Source organism: Rhinopithecus roxellana, chromosome 5 (assembly GCF_007565055.1).
Source record: "Rhinopithecus roxellana isolate Shanxi Qingling chromosome 5, ASM756505v1, whole genome shotgun sequence".
Taxonomy (NCBI): Eukaryota; Metazoa; Chordata; class Mammalia; order Primates; family Cercopithecidae; genus Rhinopithecus; species Rhinopithecus roxellana.
In genome coordinates this window covers 136,570,818-136,593,335 of record NC_044553.1, presented here as the reverse complement: position 1 = coordinate 136,593,335, position 22,518 = coordinate 136,570,818, and the positions used below count along the sequence as shown (strand labels likewise).

At 38.8% G+C, this 22,518-nt stretch overlaps 1 protein-coding gene across 5 annotated transcripts in view; it reads right to left on the bottom strand.

The window, feature by feature from the left end:
* NRXN3 (neurexin 3) overlaps nucleotides 1-22,518 on the bottom strand; it is a 1,636,170-nt gene that overhangs the window by 1,465,081 nt on the left and 148,571 nt on the right. Inside the window, exon 1 of one of the 5 annotated variants that reach the window (XM_010382733.2) lies at nucleotides 8,577-8,705. The exons of the other annotated variants lie outside the window; for them this stretch is intronic. The gene's annotated coding sequence lies outside the window, so the exon portion shown is untranslated. Of the gene's footprint in view, nucleotides 1-8,576; nucleotides 8,706-22,518 lie in introns of those variants that run through there. 5 annotated transcript variants of the gene reach the window in all.

Below are 22,518 nucleotides of genomic sequence, written 5' to 3'. Positions count from 1 at the left end.
GTTATTGTTATCTTGAGTAAAACAATGTGTGTATCAATCAATGTAGGTGAAGTTATGGAACAGTAAAAAAACCTCCAAATTTCAAGCACCTTAGTACACCACAAGTTATTTCCCTCTAACAGTACCTGCCATTATGTTGGCTGGGATGCTCGGGACCCAGGCTGACTGACCAGCCACCTTGTTGAATGTTATGGCTGCTATGCCATCCACACTTCAGTGCCCTGATCCAGAAATCACAGACCTTATTGGGCTCACAGTTCATTGGCTAGACTTGTCACATAGCCCCTTCCAGTGACAAGTGAGTCAGGAAATGTCACTCTGTTATGTCCCAAATAAGAAATGTCTATCAGTGAGCACCACTAATGTCTTACTACATTGTGCTGAACAGGTTACATGCATTCTTTGTTTAAATCTCACAACCATCCTAGGATGTAGGGAATATAATCAGTTCCATTCTAAAAATAAGAAATTGAGAAATAGAAAGGTTAAATAACTTGCTTAAGGGAATACCATTAGCAATGATAAGGGTTATTTTCTATTTGGAAATGAAAACACAGACACATAAAATCTCAGAGTTGGAAAAGGACATTTGAGGTCTGTGAAATTCAACCTCTCATCCAATGTGATAATCCCTTCTGTAAGTAAATCACAGAAGCATGAAAACAGGGTCATCCCTTGGAAAAAGCAAGCTGGCAGCCACCCTGGTCCCATGCTTGGATAGGGGGAGGGGCAGGGGGAATTGCACTGGTGGATTTTGATTTTACATGTATACATATGAGCAATTTAGGGGGCTTCCCCATCACCAGATGAGGTACTCTGCGCCCATAGGCTTCCAGAGACAGCCATGCATGGAAGTGATGTTTTAAATTGCAAAATCCCACAGAGTGGGCACTAACAATGAATGAATGCAGAGTTCATAAAAGAGCCAGGCTTTCTGTGAATTGCCTCAAATTCTCACAATAACCTTGTGGGAAGGTATTATTATCCCCATTTGACTAATCAGGACACTGAAGTCAGAGACCAAAGTGATCTGGTTAGTCAGAGTCAAGGCAGGGATCCCAATACAAATGGCCCTCACCCAGGGTCTGTGGTGCAGCAGGGAAAGGCTCAGCTTAATCAGAACCCCTCCACTATTCTGTGATCTGGTATAACTGCTCAAAATACTAATTCAAAAACAAACATAACAAAACCCATACGTTAATGACAAGTTAATTCACTATTGACATGCTTAGTGTTGTGAAGTCATGTGCTGCGTGGGGAGATAAACCTCCAAATTGCTGAGTTTGTAAACTCTGGAGTTTACAGACAGGGAGAAAATAACTGAAACTAATGTTGACCAAATTGTTGGCTATTGGCCAAGCTTGCATGAGTTGATACATAACATTTTCATTTAATTTTCATAATTTCTTCAGGAACTTGGTCTTTCTATTATCCTCATTTACAGATTATGAAATCTAGACTCAACGAGATTAAGTGAATTATCCAAGGTCACCCAGCTAAAAAGTATAAGCCTTCTCCACCAAGTTGCCTATCTCAGGGCCAAGGGAAGAAATCACTGACAAGAAGTTCCCATGGCAGGAGGCCCTGACTTCCCATCTAATAACTCCCCTAATCCTAACCCTAATCCTGACTCCCCTTCTAGTAACCCCCATATATAATAATATCCCTGCTGTGGAGTTTTAATTATTTCAGGAAGTTGTGTCTCTTCTTCATCATCCTTAGAAGGAGTCTGCCAAGAGTTCTGCATTTTTCAGCTAAGGAGGTTTTTTCTTCATCAGCTGAAGGCTCAAGATTTTTCCTTTGATTCTACTCCAATGTTCCAACTCAGGCCTTCTGACATCAGCTGCTCCCACCCACCTATCTCTCCATATGCTGATACCCAACCAACACCATCTGTAGGATCAAAGATGTTCGGGGTCCCTCTGGTCTGAAGAAGAACCCTGGCTCAGGAGTTAAGAAACTTGAAGGTCATTGAAAAACCTATAAGGTCATTGAAAAACCATATGTCCTATAGTCCATTTAGACATCATTTCCTATTCTTCATGCCACTGAGCCACTTTGGAATACTCCTGAGCATAGAGCAGACATATTGATAGGTAAGGAGGAGAATAAGGAAACATAGGTATTATAGATGCTGTCAGCCCTGGAGGGATGGCTCTGTACAGACACCTAACAGAGCTATAATAGAGATCACTTGAGAAGCTTCCATTGAAGATGTCACTACCTGTCTCCAGCATAAACTGAATTTCCTCAGAGACTTACTGGTTGTCCACTTTCATTTTATTCTTATACCCATTGGCCTAAGCTAACCAGTGTAATTTATTTCCCTGGGCACAGTTACTGATCGAGAAATAGGCAGGCAACCTAATAGGGCCAATGATAGAAAAGCCCAGGAATCTTTCTGATAATTCAGAAAAGTAACTTTTATATCTCCCCCTAGACAGAAGCTAAGCAAAATAAGGGTTGGAGCTGCTGCATCAATCTTGTGATCATGAGGCAAGAGGAGAGTAGAACTAAGTTGAAAGATGAGAACAGAAAACCCAGCAATATTACACGAGACCTTGCATCAAGCTATTCCTAGACCCAGAGCAACCCCTAGACTTTCTCCTTATGGGACCCTCTAAAATTTTCTTTGACTTAAGGCAGTTTGGGTTGGGTTTTCCTGTCACTTATAATCAAAATAATCCTGAAAGACTACCATAACTGAAAAAGGGTCATAATGTCTGGTGGAAATAGTAGAAATTGAGATCTACCTTTTCAATACACTGCTTATCTGTGTGTCATTGCATTATATTTGCTTCTCAGCCTCTTGACCAAACCTGAGAAAAATCAAGAAGCAGACCCAAATTATATTGAATACTTTCTGCCTTTCTCATCTCAGGTGCCTTTGAATGCTAAATTCATATCAAGAGGTTAGGGATTTTCACCCCTTCATAGGAATAGCTAAATTGAATGAGAGAGTGAGAATAATTTTGAATGCAAAGGAAGGGCAAAGGGCCAGTTATGGAGATGATGAGTCCACATCAGTGGTCTATACATGTGTCTCTCTTACTCCCTGACCACGCCTCTTTTCTCTCTGCTCTCATAGTGCCTTGTACATGTTAATCCTGTGATTCAGGCAAGACACTTAACAAGCCAGTGTCCCAGTTTCCTCACCTACAAAATATGGATAAGAGTCTTACAGGCTTGTGATAATGCAATGACTTCAGCATGTAAAGCACATAGAATGGTACCTAGCATATAGCAGCCACCATCCACACCTGTTCTTGCTATTCTTAGAATTGGCATCATCATCCAGGTTGTGAGCTCTTTGGTAGGAGATGATATGACTTGCTTTTCTTTGTATTTGTAGCAACTAGCCCAGTGTCCAGCTTCATAAGTATTTATTGAAGGGTGTCCCTTGGCAGGGGTTCTGCAAAAAGATTCATGCATTTATGTTTTATCCCATGATATTAAAATTGAATTTCTAATAGAATTTCAAGCCCTGAAGTAGGACATTATGGGAGAGATTCTTGGACCATCCTCACTCTGTTAGTTCTATTAATAGCTGAGAAATAAACAAGTCAGGTAGAAGCTGTTCCAGAACAGCTCTCAACTTGAGATGAAATCTCCAAACCACTCCACCAGAAGCCATCCTCAATCTGACTTATGACTTTGCCTTCAAGTGTTTCTTCATTTCTCCAGCATGCAGAGGGGAAGTGTACCAGGAATTTCCTCTCCTTCCGGCTTTGAAAACCATCACCCTCATGAGAATTTTCTGAGCAAATAGTTGTCTTGCAGCTCTCTGAAATAAGCTCTTCAGAGGCACCTATGGAGTGGGCTTGTCATTCCATCACTAGGATGTGACCAAAGCAGCAGAGTGGTGAGATGTCAACTAGGTGTTTCTGTTTTCAGGGGGAAAGCACCCTGAGTAAAGATACTGTACAGGAAAATTTGTTGCAAGGCAAATGACAGGAGGGAGGCAATTCTGATGGTGAAAGAGATTCACCTCCAAAGAAAGCAAACATTTTCATGTGATAAATTTCTCTTATATGTGGACTCCCTAGTTCCATGCAATGTTAACAATTTCTTCTATTATCTTCTTGTTCTGACATATGCTTGGGAGATCAGAAGTGTAAACAGGTAATTCAATTGAGCAAATAAATTGCCTCTCCTCCCTTCCAAGCTGTTAAGCAGGCACTTTTAGCATTGCATAGGCTTAGATCAAGTTTCCCAGAGGCTGGCAAAATGAGGATGGTAAAATGAGACCTTAGAGAAGCAGGGGAGGGTGTGGCACATCGTCAGAATGTGGGAAGACTTGGGCATAGTCTTCTCAGTAGAAACAAATAGTTTGTTTCACATAAACTTGTTAAAGATCTTCATGAGATGGAAATAAGGTAACTTCAGACACGTGGTGAGTTGGCTACAAAAGGACCTAGTTCTTTCCTATAATTATTTCTAGAAATACCAATCCATGTTTATCCCATATAAGTAGAAGACTGAGAACTCCAGGCCTGTTTCATGCCATTTCACCTGTGTAATTATCTCATTCTGCATTTGTTCAAATGCTATTTGTGGAGGACCTCTCATATCCCATGCACAGTAAGGCAGCAATTATAAGGGTCCAATGGGGGAAGGGCAGCACTGAAACACTGGGGATGAACAAGATAGTGTGGGTTTAAGAGGAATTTGGATATAAAATCAATAGGACTTTGTTGACTAATGGGATGTGTGAAGGCAGCACAGAGAGGCTGAGCAGCAAAATTAAAAAGAGAGGTAAAGATCCAGAATCTGAGATTATTCCCAAGTGTGGCTGGGCATGGCATGGTGTTACACACAGAAGAGCAGAGCCTGGATAGAGGAAACCTTGAGGGGTGATTTCAGCACAGGGCTCAAAGAGTCAATGCCTAGGACTCCTGATGGCCCTCTGAATCCTGGCTACAATTCTATCAACTACCAAGTTTCTTCTGCAGCCCTTTGCACCTGCTAAATTCAATTTAGTTCAAACCCAGGAAGAAATGGCCTTCCAAAGCATAACCCCAGGTTTCTTTGCAAGAATAACAAAGCTTGACTATAAAATAATTCTACCTGAGGAAAGAAGAGAAAAAGCAACAACAACAGAAACACCTTGATAGGGGACTTAGTAGCAGAAATTAAAGAAGATTATACAAAGTCAAACAGGAATCAGTACATGTGGACCTCAGGTCAAACTCACGTCTCCTGATTCCTCCTAGTGCAGTCTTTTTTTCATTACCCATGATGCTTCTCTGCTTTTCTGGAAAAGAAAAAGAATGAGTTCTCTGTTTTGATGGGCCAAGCCCTAAGCTTCCCACTCATGACCTCAGGATATGCCTCCAGAAACAAAAGCCCTTTAAGCAAACCTAGGCATGAGTTGGTAGGAGTTAGTGAAACAATAAATGTCACATCATCTTAGGGCCATTCAACAGGATCCCAGTCCCTAAGACCCTGTCTCTGTCTCCTTGTACCCTGCTTTATCACTGAGCACCTGCTGACTTTTAGGACCCAAGTTTCACTGGAGCAGGTAGCCAAGAACTGACATCAATAGGCTATTAGAGTTCAGGGTATATGCAGCCTCAGACTAGACAGGGAATCTTGGGATCACTTCCACTGACATGATCTGACCCTACTGGTTCACTGATTTCTACCTTAGTAGACTAAGACTCCCATACCCCCAACCCCAACCTCTGAGGTCTAGGAGGAAGCTATCAGGATGCAGCAAGGTGGTTTTGGGGTCAGAGGGCACTGGTAATAACACATAGCTGGCCAAAACATCTACTCCCAGGAACATCAGAAGACTGACATCATAACTCCTAACCCAGGCTTACCCACCCTCCACTGCTACTAGGGCTTGTGCTGTGAGGAGTTCTGTTCCCCCTTGCCTCTCTAAATCCTCTGCTATGGGACGTTAGTGGGCTACCAACCATTCATTGCCCTTCTCCTACCAAGATTTTCCTTTTGCAAAATGTATTCTTTATTAGTCTTACCTATACTATTTAGTAGAGGGTGCAGAATAAACTATCTCCTGCCTAGCCCCAGCCACAGTTGAGGCTAATGAGAGAAAGTGGCCCCAGGAACTATGTAGGAGTCTGAAACTCCTGCAGTCATCCTTCAGCTTCTGGGGGATAGGGTCCAGAGGACAATAGGTAGCTGAGTTGAGGATAAAGCCAACTCAGCAGGAGACACTAGACAGAAATATCCAAACCTTGGTCACATTGATCTTCTCAATTACATGAGCCAATAACCACCCCCTTACTGTTTAAGCCAGTTTGGGTTGGGTTTTTTGTCATCTGCTCATGCTTCGAAGCCCATCTTAATTTCTACTTCTCCATGGGAGTCATCTCTCACCAAACTTTCTAGCCCTTAGCATGTACTGCCTTGTAAGAGTCTTTTCTGAATGTCTTTTCTTACAGACGTGCAGTATGGTTGAAGTAAACAGTTTCCATCATTATTCATCCACTCACTACCTGCAATCTTAGGCATGGTGCATAATATGTGAGTTTCGGTTTCCTCATTTGTGAACAGGATAAAATTCTTTCCCCATCCAAGAGAAATAAACAAGACAATGTAACAGCACCTGCTATGTGGGTAGCATAGTCAGCTACTTGGGGAAAATGGACTCCCGGGTTTGACACCCTGAGTATGCCAAGAATTCCATGCCTTAACACATAGTCGATACTAAGTCCGTATTTTTGTATGAGTTGAATGAAGTGAATGTGTCCCCCCCAGCTCCAAGTCTGGGAATATTAGCTGAGCCAGGTCAACCACAATCACAGCATCTGTCCACAATCCCTTTGGCTCCCCGCCAGGCTCCCAGCCCTGCAGTTGCAGGAATTCATCAGATACCCGGAACCCCCCACCTCTTCCCCAGTATCCACTATAAAGCCAGTACAAGTTCCAGGCAGCCTGTGTATTGTATATAAACTGTGGCCAGTGACAAACACTCTGAGATGAGGAGGAAATGATCAGTGATAATAGGATACTTTTGCAGTTGAGAAAATAATAGAATGTTTTATTAAGCAGGATTGAAAGGGAAATATGATCTTCCTGATTCAGTTTCAAATAGGGGAAGAAAAAGTAAGCAAAGCACTGTGAAGCTATGAAAGAGCAGCTCAGTCCACAGAACGGAGAAGAGCCATCCAATTATCTGCTTTATCACCTCCAAAGGGCAAAATGTTCAACCAACCCTCCATGTATGACTCAGTGCCCTGCATGACTGTTACCTGCCCTTTGCTAGTTTTACCTCACTAGAACCAAGGGCAGGGCCAGAACATTCATCTACTTCACTCTAGGTTTGCAGCATCAAGCATGAGATTGGTGGAAGAGGTTAAAATAAATGCTTAAATTAAGTTACAGTAACCCTTACATTTCAATTATCTGTAGTCCATGTCACCGTAGAACCACAGAAGATTGACTGCTGGATGAAGCCTATATATTTTGTCATTTTTATCCCTAATGATGCTAATTTTCATTAAACTTGTTCTATAAGCTTCCTGAAATTCTTCTGGAATCAGGTGAAACACAAGAGAGAGATGAAAGTAGACAGACGATAGGCAGGCAGACAGACCTTGTGTTTGTGTGTCCTTATCTAATAATTCCACTTGCAGATATTAATCTACTATTTAACAGAACTCATTTCTTCATAATTATCCACCAATCAACATTAGTCTCCCTCATTACTCCATCGTATCATTCTAAGCAGAACCCAGCATATCTATCTGAGCTTACCCCAAAAGTATGTATTTTGATACCAACATTTAATCATCATACATTTATTGAGTATTCACTCTGATCCAAGCAGTGAATTGAATGAGGCACAGTCCCTGATCTCAAGCCGATCACTAACAGCATAATTATCTCCAGGGTGACATTATGATTTCTATTAGATTCTAGAGGAGTAAAACAGTCGTTTTTCCCATTATAGTTTCCAATTCCCTCATTCCTGACCCTTGCTTGTACATTCCCTTGCCCCCAAGAAAGCCGACCCAGGTGCCTCTAGAAACTGGGAGGCTGCAGGCAACATCTGGTGCACTAGGGGAATGTGTTTGTCTCAGCCCAGCTCAAAATAGTATCTGACAAGCCTGAATCACACAAGTTCTGAAAAACTCACAAGAAATAACCTAAGAAATCTATAGCTGCCTCCTCCAATTTCACTCTCTGTCTGGCTGCTTATTGACTTCTGCAGCCTGTATTGACAACATGCAACCCTGTTTCTGTCTGCCTGCTCCCATGCAGCGACAACTTAAAAAAAATGGAAAATAGGGAACATCACAGCTATAACTCATGCCAAAGACCCTGTTTTGGGGCCAGGCATCGGCCTGGAGGCAAAATTTCCAAGAAAAATGAGAGATTTATTAGGAGAAAAATGCTTGAGTCCCCTTCCCTTCCTTTTGTTTATCCTTTCTCTTCTCTCAGGGCCACAGAGTTCATCTGTCTACTTCAAACCTCTGCCCCACATTTAAGCTTCCAAATACCACTTTGCACCAATAAAATATGTCCAATGTAAGGAAAATGGGTACAGCCCACCCCCACCGCAGCTCACATATCTTTTCTTTTTAAAGGTGAGCTGAAAGACTTACCTGCCAAGCTCGAGTTAATTTCACTGCAGGAATGGAAGTGCAGAGTGCATATCCCTGAGAAAGCACAACCTCAGGGGGCAGAAACAGCGAAGAGAGGGACCACCACATTCCTCAAGCCCTCCAGTCCTGTGTCTCTCCCGGAGCAATTGATAATCTCACTAACACCTACAACAGTGTGCAGGAAGCTGCCTTCCTAACACCGCCCTCGGTGTTCGTGATTTTGCAACTCTCTCACCCTTCAAATCTTAGTGCAGCACCGGCAATTAGAAACCTGCACACATCTGGGGCCCGGGACAGGGTGTTTTGTGCATACACTGGGAGCTTCAGCCAGCAAAGAGGACTCTCGGCAGCCTCATCCTCTCCCAGGGGATTTATTTGAATCTGCAGATTGTGTCATGCCAAACCTATCTCTTTTCTCAGTGTGAATCACTGACTCAGGAAGTCACATGAACCTAAGATTCCCAGAATGTGAGCTCTGCTGTGGGAAATACCAGGGGTATCTACTTGACCACTAGCCACAATCTTTAAATAATTACTTTGATCAGAATGCGTGACTAAAGAGGACATTTTGAAGCTAAGTTGCTACTGCAGTGAGCAGAAAAGAAGTCAGGGCAAAAGCCAGCAGTGTTTCTACAACAGTTACCTGGGGCCCCTTCTTCCTATTGGCTGATTATGATTGAGAGTTTCAAGGTAGCTGCAAAGGTTTGGAATACTCTGTAGTAAATACAGGAGTCTTGAAATCACCTTATTTCAGGCACAAAACATAGCCGTCCTAAATCCTTCACCCAATCCCAGGGTTAGCTGAACAACTCAAAGATATTTTGGATTGAACCTGTCATTTCTTTGCTCCCACCTTAAACAAGAAGCAGAAATCTGGGAGCAGAATACTATATCTGGAGTTGTCTTCTTATGATGCTAACAAATATAGACTGAGTTGTTATCCATAACCTCTCACAGGGAGAGAGTATCATTTGTAAAATTACTTCTTATTAATAGTGTCAATATTAATAATAGAAGCAGCTGATCTTTAATATGTTGTAAATATGATTTATAGTACTTTTCATGCAGTATCTTATTCAGTAGCCCCCAAATCATATAAGATATGTCTAATCAGTATTCTCTCCATTTTAGAAATGAGCACAGGTGATGTTAGAGACACTAGGTAACCTGTCCAAAGTCACATGGTTAAGAGGGAATTTCAGGATTAGACCTATGTGATTTTAGAACAAATGACTCCAACTGCTCAGCTCTACTACACTAAGTAGGTGCTCAGAGTAGACCCTAAACTGTTTACATCTTCATATTTGGAATATATGACCATTTATGTGTGATTCCAGTTTAATCCTCTGCTATATACAATGGTTTGTTAAGGACATCACCAAATGCTGCAAAGTCTTAGAAGGAATGGTGAAGATTCTTAAAAGAACAAACTGTTTTTAAGCACTTGGGCAGCACCTACTCACTTGTAATTCATATAAATATAAATCTCCTAAGAATTACTATATATTCAATAAAATATCCATCAATCCGTTTAATAAATCTTTGTTTTCACTACTGAATATTCTTGAAGGTGATTTTTTAAAATTCCAAGTAATCACTTATTCTGACTTTTCACTAATTCAGACTTTTCTTGCTATCAAATGAAAAGGTCGTTGCATGTGGACCTTTTTTTCATAGATGCTAGTTTATTAATATACATAACATCCTCAGGGCAGATAAAAAGTACCATTTGCCTCATTTTTTCAATATTCAGAAGAACACACACAGATCCTATGCAGGTCAGTGGTGCACAGCACACAATGTACAATGTATAATAAACAGCACCATTCAGAACAGTTCATCATCCATTCAGTTATTCATCACTCACCACATGCAGTGAGACGGAAACACCATTTTAAAGTATGCAATAATTCCCTTTTTAAAGCTGTACAACATTGGAATTCAGCAAACCTGGAATCAAATGCAGGCTTTGTATCTTACTAGTTTGATCTAGTCAAGGCATTAAAAATTATTAAAACTGAAAAATGAGCGAATGTGTTCCTCTATTGTGTATTGCCTTTTTAACTATAACGAGTAGTTTAGCTGGTTAGATCAGGAAGTTAAGTATGAGTTATGGATTGAATCCTCACACGGGCCAGCTAGCTTTATACAAGTTAGAAAATGGTCCATTGCCAGAGACTGGCTATTTGTGCAAGCAAAGGAGCATAATATCTGCCTTTGATTTATGGCTTGAATGTTTACGTCCCTTCCAAAATTTATGTTAAAATTTAATCCTCACTGTGGTGGTATTAAAAAGTGGCCTTTGGGCCAGACGTGGTGGCTCACACCTATAATCCCAGCACTTTGGGAGGCTCAGGAGGGCAGATCACCTGAGGTCAGGAGTTCAAGACCAGCCTGGCCAATGTGGTAAAACCCCGTCTCTACTACAAATACAAAAATTAGACAGGCATGGTGGTGGGTGCCTGTAATTCCAGCTACTCAGGAGGCTGAGGCAAGAGAATCACTTGAACCCAGGAGACAGAGGTTACAGTGAGCCAAGATCACGCTATTGCACTCCAGCCTGGTCAACAGAGTAAGACTCCATTCCTCCCAAAAAAAAGGTAGCTTTTTGGGACCCCACTAGTGCCTTATAAAATGGCTGGAGGGAACTAACTTAAACCTTTTTGCTTTTCCACCTTTCACCATGTGAGGACACAGGATTTGTCACCTCTGGAGGATTAGCAACAAGGCACCATCTTGGAAGCAGGGAACAGGGTCCTCACCAGATGCTGAACCTGCCAGTACTTTGATATTGGACTTTTCAGCCTCCAGAACTGTGAGAAATAAATTTCCCTTGTTTATAAATTACCCAGTCTCAGGTATGTTATGATAGCAGCACAAACAGATGAAGAAGGCCTTTATCATAAAAATTGGGGGAGGGTGCAGAGGAGAATGGGAAATGGTGAAGATTAATCATGATAATCTATCACTGGTAATCAGAGAACGACTCACTGCATACACGCAGCCCAGCAGTCATTTAATGATTTTCATAAACACAGGGAGAGAGTATCTCCACTTTGAAGACAGAGACCATCATTTATATACTAAGTCCATAACTTACAGAATTGTCAGGTTTAACTTAATAATACCTATATAGCATCATGCAAAGTTCAGGGAATAAGTAAGTGCTCAATAAACACCTTGAAGATCCTTCACTAGCTCACTGGATTCCAACCCCCTTGAGGATTCTCAGGCCCATGTATATTTGTGGGGTATACCTTTTAGAAATATCTGCAATCTGATGAATCAAAGTAAATACTTGGGGGTTAATAGACTGACAGCTAGGTAAAGTTTCTATAAAAGATGCCCATAATGCTCAAGAAGAGAAAATAGTTGCCTAAAGTGGGTTTAAGTCTTAAAAGTACCACCAGTAAAAACACTATCAGATAAAAGAAGACAGCTGAAACTTTACTCAGAGGTTATAGAAATTTTGAAACTAATCTTTCTGACTCTTACCTGTTGTATTAGCAATGGAATGGATGGAGGGAATAACTACTACTTCTTGGCTCCAAGGTCACTTCATAATAGGAAACTGCTGTATTTTTTCTATGTCAGAGAGAAATTTCTCTTAAAGGGGAAAAATGCCTTTTTCTGCCATGGCTGCCTCATCCCCCTTCAATATTTCTAATAGAATGAAGTAAAATGTTTTACAGTTATTTCTCTGTAAATACTCAAAGAAAACAAAACTCAAAATGGTCAATTATTTATTTTCTGTTCCATAGATTGTAAAAACAAAGAATAATAAATGTAGTATAGATAAATGATGTGAGAAAATTTCCCCTAGTTATATAGCTAGTTCTAGTTTTCCTCTGAAACTATTAACATCTTGAGGGAGGGGCCTCTCTGCTGCCTTGCATTTTTCCAGAGGACTTTTTCTACCATTCTGCAAAACAGAGCGACTTAATGGCTAGAGGTAGCAGTGACACAGCAACTGAAGACTATGACAATGTTGTGAATTTCCCAAGGATTCAGCCAGACTAGGGAATAGCTAGAATGGATAGCAAATAAAAATTACTGTCAAAAATAGCCATTGCATTGCTAGTTATTAAGGGCCAACTAACCACAAATTCACCGGGCAGCACTTAGACATTGAGTATGGAAGGGTAGAGCAGAATAGTTAGAGGCTGGTATTAAAACAGGTGAAAACAGAAGAAGAAATTAGAAGACAGAGAAATGGAAAATTTTCATGCACTGAGTCTGAGAGCTTTAAGGAGAGTCCAGTACCCTGGACAGCTCCCTGGGACTCTTTGCATTTCTAAAACGAGCCTATACTGTAATTGACCATCATTTCTTATACACTTATCAAATGTTTTGGTGTTTTCAAAACAAGTGCACAGACTTCTTTTTCAGGGAGAATAGAGTATAGATGCTTGTTTCTATTCCTTCTATTAAGTACAACTAAAAACTCTAGACATTATATATAAAACAAACATATTTTTAAATATTTTATTATGTGTATTTTTATTATGTAAATGGTTGTTTTTATATTATATATAAAACAACCATAAGAAATGATAGAGAGAATGTAGACTAATTCAGGACCTTGAGACCTAAAGAATGACACAGCAATAAGTTTTCTGTGTTTTTGTTTTGTATCGCATCTCTCAGACTAAATATTGAATGATTTGGTAATGTGAATAAAAGCCCCACAGAAAGCCTGCTATCTCTAGCCAAAGAACCAGGAAGACAAAAAACTTTCACAAAGCAATTTCCATACTCCAGCCAAACATCACAGAAAGAGTGTGGTCCCACATCTACCCAGTCCAGTGAAGAACAACTGAGGAACCTAGACCCTCACACTTATCAAGCTATAATAGGCTCTCAACTTGCCAGCCTGAGTGGTATCAGATAAGGCCAAGCCAGGAGCCAGGACTTTCATCTCTGCCATGCAACAACAAAACCGTCCACCTCCATGGTGTCAATTGAGACCATATGAGGAGCCTGGATTTTTATTTCTATTCGGCAGGAACAAATCACCACTCCCCAACCCCTCTGGCATTATGTCCATGGAGACCTACTAGAGAGCCAGGACTTCCACCAACACCCAACATAATGAAGCAATTCCACCATTATCATCACAGTATCAATGGAAGCCACATGGGGAGTAGTAACAAGGCACTTCTTTCACTCTTAGATAGGGAGGTATCAATGGAGGCCTCATAGGAAGCCAGACCTCCAAACTCTGCCCAACAGTAACAAGCCCCACTCTCATGTATCAATATTGGCCAAGTAGAGAACCTAAACTTTTACCTGAATCAAGTAGTAAGGAGGTGGCTCCTCCAACCACCTTTCCCTGACAGAGAAGTGTCAGACAAAGCCAAGTAAAACAGAAAGTTTAAATAAGATCCAGAGTCTCAAAATAATAACCAAAATGTCCAGGTTTCAATGGAAAAATGTCATAGCAAGAACTGAGATGATCTCAAAATGAATAAAAAGAGACAATCAATAGATGCCAACAGTAAAATGATGGAAATGTTGGAATTATCTACTTTTTTTTTTTTTTTTTTTTTTTTGAGACAGTTTTGCTCTTGTCACCCAGGCTGGAGTACAATGGTGCAATCTCGGCTCACTGCAACCTCTGCCTCCCAGGTTCAAGCAATTCTCTTGCCTCAGCCTCCCGAGTAGCTAGGATTACAGGGATGCATCACCATACCCGGCTAATTCTGTATTTTTAGAAGAGACAGGGTTTCACCAGGTTAGCCAGGCTTGTCTCAAACTCCTAACCTCAGGTGATCTGCCCACCTCGGCGTCCCAAAGTGCTGCGATTACAGGCATGAGTCACTGCCTCCAGCCCTAAAACAGTCATTTTAAAAGTGCTTCAGGCCGGGGCGGTGGCTCATGCCTGTAATCCCAGCACTTTGGGGGGACCAAGGCAGGCAGATTATTTGAGGTCAGGAGTTCAAGACCAGCCTGGGCAACCTCGTGAAACCCCGTCTCTACTAAAAATACAAAAATTAGCTGGGCATGGTGGCATGTGCCTGTAATTCCAGCTACTCGGGAGGTTGAGGCAGGAGAATCACTTAAACCCAGGAGGTAGAGGTTACAGTGAATCAAAATTGCACCACTGCACTCCAGCCAGGGTGACAGAGCCAGACTCTGTCTCAAACGAACGAACAAACAAACAAACAAAAAAGGTGCTTCAAAGAGTATAGTCTCAGCAATGAAATAAAAGTCTCCACAACTAAAAAGAAACTATAAATAAGAACAAAAATGACATTTTAAGAATGGAAAAGAAACTCAGAATAACTGATAAACTACAATAACCAAAATAAAAATCTCAGTGGATGGGCACAACAGCAGAATGGAGGACACAGAGGCTGGGGAAAGCCAGTTAATTGGAAGATAGACATTACCCAATCTAAACAACGGCAAGAAAAGAGAAGAAGGTGAATGGAGCCACAGGGACTGTGGACTATAGCAAAAGGTGTAACATTTCTGTAAATGAAGTCCAAGAGGAAGAGGACAAAGAAGGCATGGCTAAAAAGTACTTAAAGAAGTAATAACTGAAAACTCCCCAACTGTGGTAAGAGACATCAAACTAAATGACTCAAGAAGATTAGTAAAATGCAAGTAAGTTAAATAAAATGTTTAAATCCACATGATGGCACATGCTATGGACTGAATTGTACACCCCTAAAATTCATGTTGAAGCCCTAACTCCCAATGTAACTTTACTTGGTGATAGGGCTTTTAGGAGGCAATTAGTATTAAATGAGGTCATAAGGGTAGTGTCTTAATTTGATAGGATTAGTAGCCTTATAGGAAGAGGAAGAGAGAGAGAACTCTCTCATCTGTAAGCTAGAAAGAGAGCCCGGACCAGAATTTGACCACCTGGCACCCTGATCTCAGACTTGTAGCCTACAGACAGTGAGAAAATAAATTTCTATTGTTTAAGCCACCCCTGTCTATGATATTGTGATGGTAATCTGAGCTGACTACAATAACATATCATAGACGAACTTACAAAACTGAAGACCAAAAAAAAAAAAAAAAAAAATGGAAACAGAGAAAAAGGACATCTTCCTACAATGGAAAAAGAATTTGAATGACAGTGTATTTCTCATCAAAAGCCACAGAGGCCAGAGGAAGTGGCACAACATGTTTCAAATGCAGAAAGAAAATGACTGTCAACCTAGAACTCTTATCTGTGAAAATGTCCTTCAGGAATTAGGAAAACTCAAGATATTTTCAGATGAAGGAAAATTGAAAGAAGTTATTGCCAGACCACCTGCCTTCAAATAATGGCTAACAAAAGTTTCCTAAACAAAGAAAATGACTTTTTAAAAGAGAAATCAAAACATCAGGAAGAACAACACAGTAAGCAAAAATGTGGACAAATAGTCTTTTCTTCTCCTTTGAGCCTTCTAAATTCTGTGTGATGATTGAAATAAAAATTATAACACTGTGTGACATGGTTCTAAGTACATGTAGGCAAAATATTTAAAGTTATAAGTTATAAATAGGGGAGGGTAAAGAGTCATAAAGGGAGGATTATATAGAGGTTTCCACACTTCACATGGACTGTTAAAATGAGACTAGTAGACTATGATTGTATGAGTGTGTGTGGCATGTGTGCATAATACCTAGAGCAATCACTTAAAAAGCTATACAAAGAAATACATTCAAAATATCAAAAATAAATCAAAATACTAAATTTTAAAAAATTTCAAGTAACCAACAGGAAGGCAGAAAAAGAAAAGAGAAACACAGAGAACAAATAGAAAACAATGAAATAGTAGACTTACACCCTTACATATAAATGACGACATTAAATATAAAGGGTCTAAATATGTAAAATAAAAGACAGAAAATAGCAAAATAGATTAAAAACACGATCCAACTATGGGCTATCTACAAAGAACTCACTTCTAATACAGTGATACAGACAGGATGAAAATAAGATGATAGAAAAAGATATATCACACAAAGATAATCAAAAGAAATCAGAGTGGCTCTATTAATATCAAATACATTAGACTTCAGGAAAAAAAATCACAAAAACAGAGAGGATTAACATATAATGATAAAAGAATCAATCCACCTAAATGTAACTGTACCAAACAACAAATCTATAAAGTATGTGAAGGAAAAACTGTTAAACTGAAAAAGAAGATAAATCCAATCAGAGTTTTAGACTTTACACCCTTCTCTCAATAATCGACAGGACAACTAGATAGAAAATCACAAAGAGATAGAACTCAATAACACCATGCACTAACAGTATCTATTAATAACTGGCATTTATCAAACACTCCACCCAACACTAAAAGAATACACATTTTTTTCCAAGATGGTCCACATCCTGGACCACAAAACAAACCTCAACAAAATCAAAACAACGGAAATCATATGCAGTGCATTTGCCAGCCAACATTAAACCAAATGAAACAACAACAAAAACAAGTAAACAGTTGTAAATTAAATAAGACATTTCTAAATAATAGATAAGTCAAAAAGGAAGTCTCAAGAAAACCAAATAGTGCATTCAGGTAAAGAAAAATAAAACATATCAAAATTTATAGGACATAACTAAAACAGTGCTGAGAGGAAAATGTATAGCACTAACTTCATATATTAGAAAAGGGGGGAAGTCAAATTTATAATCTAAGGCCACATCTCAAAAACCTAAAAAAAACATAATAAATCCAAAGCAAGTGGAAGATAAAGACAAAAGCAAAAACTAATGAAAGTAAAAATGAAATAAATCTAGAAAATTAATAAAACAAAGAGATGATTCCTTGAAAAGCTCAATAAAATCAACAAGCCTCTTGCAAGACTGACCAAGTTAGAGAGAAGACACAAATTATCAATATCAGAAATAAAAGAAGGGATATCACTACAGCCCCTGAAGATATCAAAAGGATAATAAAGGAATACATACATAAATTTGATAATACATACATAAATTTGATAATTTAAGTGAAATGGACCAATTCCTCAAAAAAACACTGTCTACTCCAAATCATTCAATAGGGAAGAGATCATTTGAATAGCTACGTAACTATTAAGGAAACTAAATCTATAATTAAAATACTTCCCAAAATGAAATCTCTAGGTCCAGATGGTTACCCTGGAATATTCTACCAAACATTTAAATTAATTAATTCTATAAAATAACTTTCAGAAAATAGAGAAAAGGGAGATACTGCAATTCATTTTATGAAACTATTATCTTGATACCAAAATGAGACAAAAACAGTACAAAAAGAAAACTACACATCAATATCCTTTACAAATATAGACACGAAAATCCTTAACAAAATATTGGCAAACAGAATTTAGCAATATATACAAAGAATTATATGCCATGACCAACTGGGGTATACTCCAAGGATGCAAGTTGTTTCAATATTCAAAAACCTATCAATGTAATCCAGCACGTTCTTCAGTTAAAGAAGAATAAAACACATGGTTATATCAGTTGACACATAAATAGCATCTGACAAAATTTAACACCCACTCTCAGAAGAATAAAAATAGAGGTGAACTTCTTCATCTTAATAAAGAGCAGCTACAGAAAACCAACAGCTAACCGTGGTGCTTGACTGAATGCTTTGCCCTTAAGATCAAGAACAAAGTAAGAATGTCTGCTCACTGTTTTTATTCAACACAGTGCTGGAAGTTCTAACCAGTAAAATAAGGAAAAAAAAAATACATACAGCTCTGGAAGAAACAAATGTAACTGTCATTATTTGCAGATGACATAATTTCTATGTAGAAAAGCCCAAGTAATCTACACATACACACACATACCTAGAACCAATATGTGAGTTCAGCAAGGTCACAGGACACAAGATAATCATACAAAAGTCTACTGTATTCCTCTATATGAACAATGGACAGGTAGCCACCAAAATTAAAAATACCACTTATGATTGCTCAAAAACGTAAAGCACTTAGATATAAAAATATAAACAATTTGCATGCTGAAAACTATGGAATGTTTATTAAAAATCAAAGAAGCTCTTAATAAATGAAGAGATATACTATGTTTATGGATTGAAACCCCAACATAGTGAACATTTAATTCTCTCAAATTGATACACAGATTTAACACAATTTCTGTCAAAATCTAAGCAAGATTGTTTTGGTAGAGATAGTCAGGATTATTTTAAAATGTGTATGGAAATTAAAAGAAACTAGAATACCTGAAGCCATATTGAAAAAGAAAAATGAAGTAGAAGGAATCAATCTACATGATTTCAAAACTTATTGTACAGCTAAAGTAATAAATACTTCAGAGTATTGCCAAAAAGACAGAAACATAGGTCAATGGAACAGAATAGGGATATCATAAATAGGCCTACAAAAATATACTCAACTGATTTTTGAGAAATATGCAAAAGAAATTCAATGGAGGAAATACAGCCTTTTTAACAAACGGTCCTGGAACAATTATACATCAATTATGTCTAGGCCAAAACTGAACTTCAACCAAAGACCCACACTTTATATAAATGTTATCTCAAAATGTATTATAGACTTAAAAGTAAAATGTAAAAGTATAAACATTTTAGAAAAAAACATAGGAGAAAATCTTCAAGATACCGAGCTCAGTGAAGAGTTCTTACACTTGATACTAAATGCACAGTTTTTTAAGAAAAAATGAATACATTGATCTTCATCAAAATTATAAACTGTTGTTCTGTGAAAGATAATGTTAAGAAAATGAAAAGACAAGCTACCGTGTGGGAGAAAATATTTGCAAAACACATACTTAACAAAAGGCCAGTATCTATATTACGAAAAGATTCTCAAAAGTCAACAGTTTAAAAAATTCATTTAGAAAATGAGCAGGAGACCTGAAGAGACATTTCACTGAAGAGGATGTACAGATGGCAAACAAGCACATGAAAAGATGTTCAACATCATTAATGATTAGAGAAATGCAAATTATAAAACCACAAGGAGATATTGCAGTGTACCTGTCAGAATGGCTAAGTGACAATGCCACACTGGCAAGGATGTGGACAAAGTAGATCCCTCATACATTGCTGGTGGGGATATAAATCATATGGCTACCCTGAAAAACATTTTAGTTGTTTTATAAAAATCTAAGCATGCAGTTACCTAGCAATTACACTACTATTATTCTACAGAAATGAAAATGTACATTCATACACAAAAAGAACTGTACACAAATATTTATATCAGCTTTTTTCACAATAGCCAAATCTAGAAACAACACAGATATTATTTAACAGGTGACTGGTTCAACAAACTGTGGTACATATATTTTGCTGACTTAAAAAGGCTAATCCCAAAGGTTGCATAATATAATTTAATTTGTATAACATCTTGAAATGACAAAATTATAGAAATGGAGAACAGATTAGTGGTTACCAGGATTTAAGTAGGGGGTGAGGTATGAGGGAAATGAGTATGGCTATAAGAGGGTAACAGGAGGAATCCTTGTGGTGATGGAAATGGTCTATATCTTGACCATATCAACGCCAATAACCTGGTTGTTACATTACACAACAGTTTCTCCAGATGTTACTATAGAAGAAACTGTATAAAGTGTACTTGGGATCTTGCTATATTATTTCTTACAGCTGCTTATGAATATACAATTACCTCAAAATAAAAAGTTTCATTTTTAGAAAAGTAAAAAAAAAAAAATCACATGTATTCCCTTTTTATTTCACATGCTGGGCCTTTTCCTTTGAATTCTCTGTATGTAAAATGGCCCTTGCCCCTGTTTACAATATATAATCACTGAAGAATGGTATTCTCTTTTCTAGTAGATTAGTGAAAACTCTAGAGCTCAAAGAATCAGAACTTCCTTTCTTCTAACTCATCACCAGCTTTTGGATTCTGAAAGATAAAGCTAATTTAATCTCCCCTCCTTTTACCCACTTTAAAATACTTTAGAAATCACAGTTATTCTTGCAGTAAATCTATTATCCCATGTGATGAGCACTTTGGGCCTGCAAAAGGAGCTAGTACCCAAAATTTATCCAACCAACTAAGAGATACCTGGCATTAAACATTTTTATTTGATTTCTCTAGTTTTAAGGGTCTTCTTGCTACAATCCACTGCAGATGACTGTTCTCTCCAGACTGATCCTCATTTGTAAAATGAGCAGACTACAAGAGATAATAATGATAAATATATAAAATATAGTAATAGCCAACATTTATTAACCATTTTACATGTATAGAGCACTATGTTAAATGATTTATATCATCTTACTAAATCCACATTACATTTCAAAAAGATAGATGCTATTATCACCCTCATTTCACAGTCTTATTTAGGCTCACAGGGTTAAATTAACCAATGAACCAGCCAGGACCCGGGGCAGCATGAATTCAAATCTAGGCCCTCTGGCCCCGTAACCCCCAGTCTTAGCCACTACTCTAGGGTTTAAACTGCTTTCAAGATCTAAGAATTCAACAATTCCATTCTGTCAAGAAGTATCACAGGATAGAATTCCTGTACTGAGTGAGAGCTTGTTCTCTGAACACTTACCAACTTTTAGGGCTTATGGTCTTTGAGGAGTGTGTATACATTGCAATAACAGTGAGTGGCAGAATTAGGAAAACACATATTTCATTGAGCACAGATATTCAACAATGCCTGACCTTCCCACAGTGGAGCCATGGATGGTTAAGCCATCTCTGTTGCATATCTTGACATATTTGTCAGCAAGACATAGCCAGTCTTCTTCTAAGATCAAACTTCTCTTGAAAGATTGTCATCAACACACTTCTCATTGGTAGCTCTTTGCAATATTTTTATTCTTTTTCCCATTCTCATTGGTTTCTCCTTTTCTCCTTGTTTATAGTCACTTTTTCCTTTCTCTTCATTACTTCATATCCTAGATTTTTTTTTCCTTTGGCAGAGGAGTTGTCACATCCTTATTGAATCAATCTTTGTACAGTTTGAAGGGATGAAATATCTTGAGGCTGGAGAAACCACACCTCATCCTTCCATTCTGAGAAGGTGAAAAATAATACTAGAAGCATTTTTCTCTATTTTTGGTTGTTGTGAAAATAGTTCTTTATAGGAGAATTATAGAAGCTAGCACCCAATACACTTTTCTTTATATCATTCTGAGATTATATGAGAAAATATATATGACTTTTAAAATAAGTATTTAGCTTTTCTGTTTTCTTCTCTTCATTGGGTGTGTTCACGTGTGCACATATTAGCAACTGTTTTTTGTTTTTTTTTTTTTTTTTTTTTTTTGAGACGGAGTCTCGCTCTGTCGTCCAGGCTGGAGTGCAGTGGCCAGATCTCGGCTCACTGCAAGCTCCGCCTCCCAGGTTTACGCCATTCTCCTGCCTCAGCCTCCCGAGTAGCTGGGACTACAGGCGCCCGCCACCTCACCCAGCTAGTTTTTTTGCATTTTTTAGTAGAGACGGGGTTTCTCCATGTTAGCCAGGATGGTCTCGATCTCCTGATCTCGTGATCCGCCCGTCTTGACCTCCCAAAGTGCTGGAATTACAGGCTTGAGCCACCGCGCCTGGCCCATGTTAGCAACTTTTTAGGTGTTCCTGCCAGTCTCTCATGGAGCCCTGACTAGTTACAGCAATCCTTTATATAGCACCTTGCTGAGTACCTAAAAGCTCATTCCAGACCACACAAAGAGAAGGCTAGCATGTCCCATTGAGATATGCTAGAGTTCCAAAACTGTCATAAAAATAAACAACCAAACAGGCTTCAGTGAGTGTTCTCTGTGGGAAATGGTCTGTCCTTAGAGAGATATGGTTATCCAATTCTTAAAAAGTCTATTGAAGACCCCACTTAGTACCCCATGAGCACATGGCCACACCTACCACAAAGAAAGTCATGAAGGAATTTTTAGATACACCTTCATACTTGAAGAATTAACCTTCTTAGTAAACACTGTTGCTTTTCATGAGCTCATACTTCCTACTCCTCCCATCAAAGCTC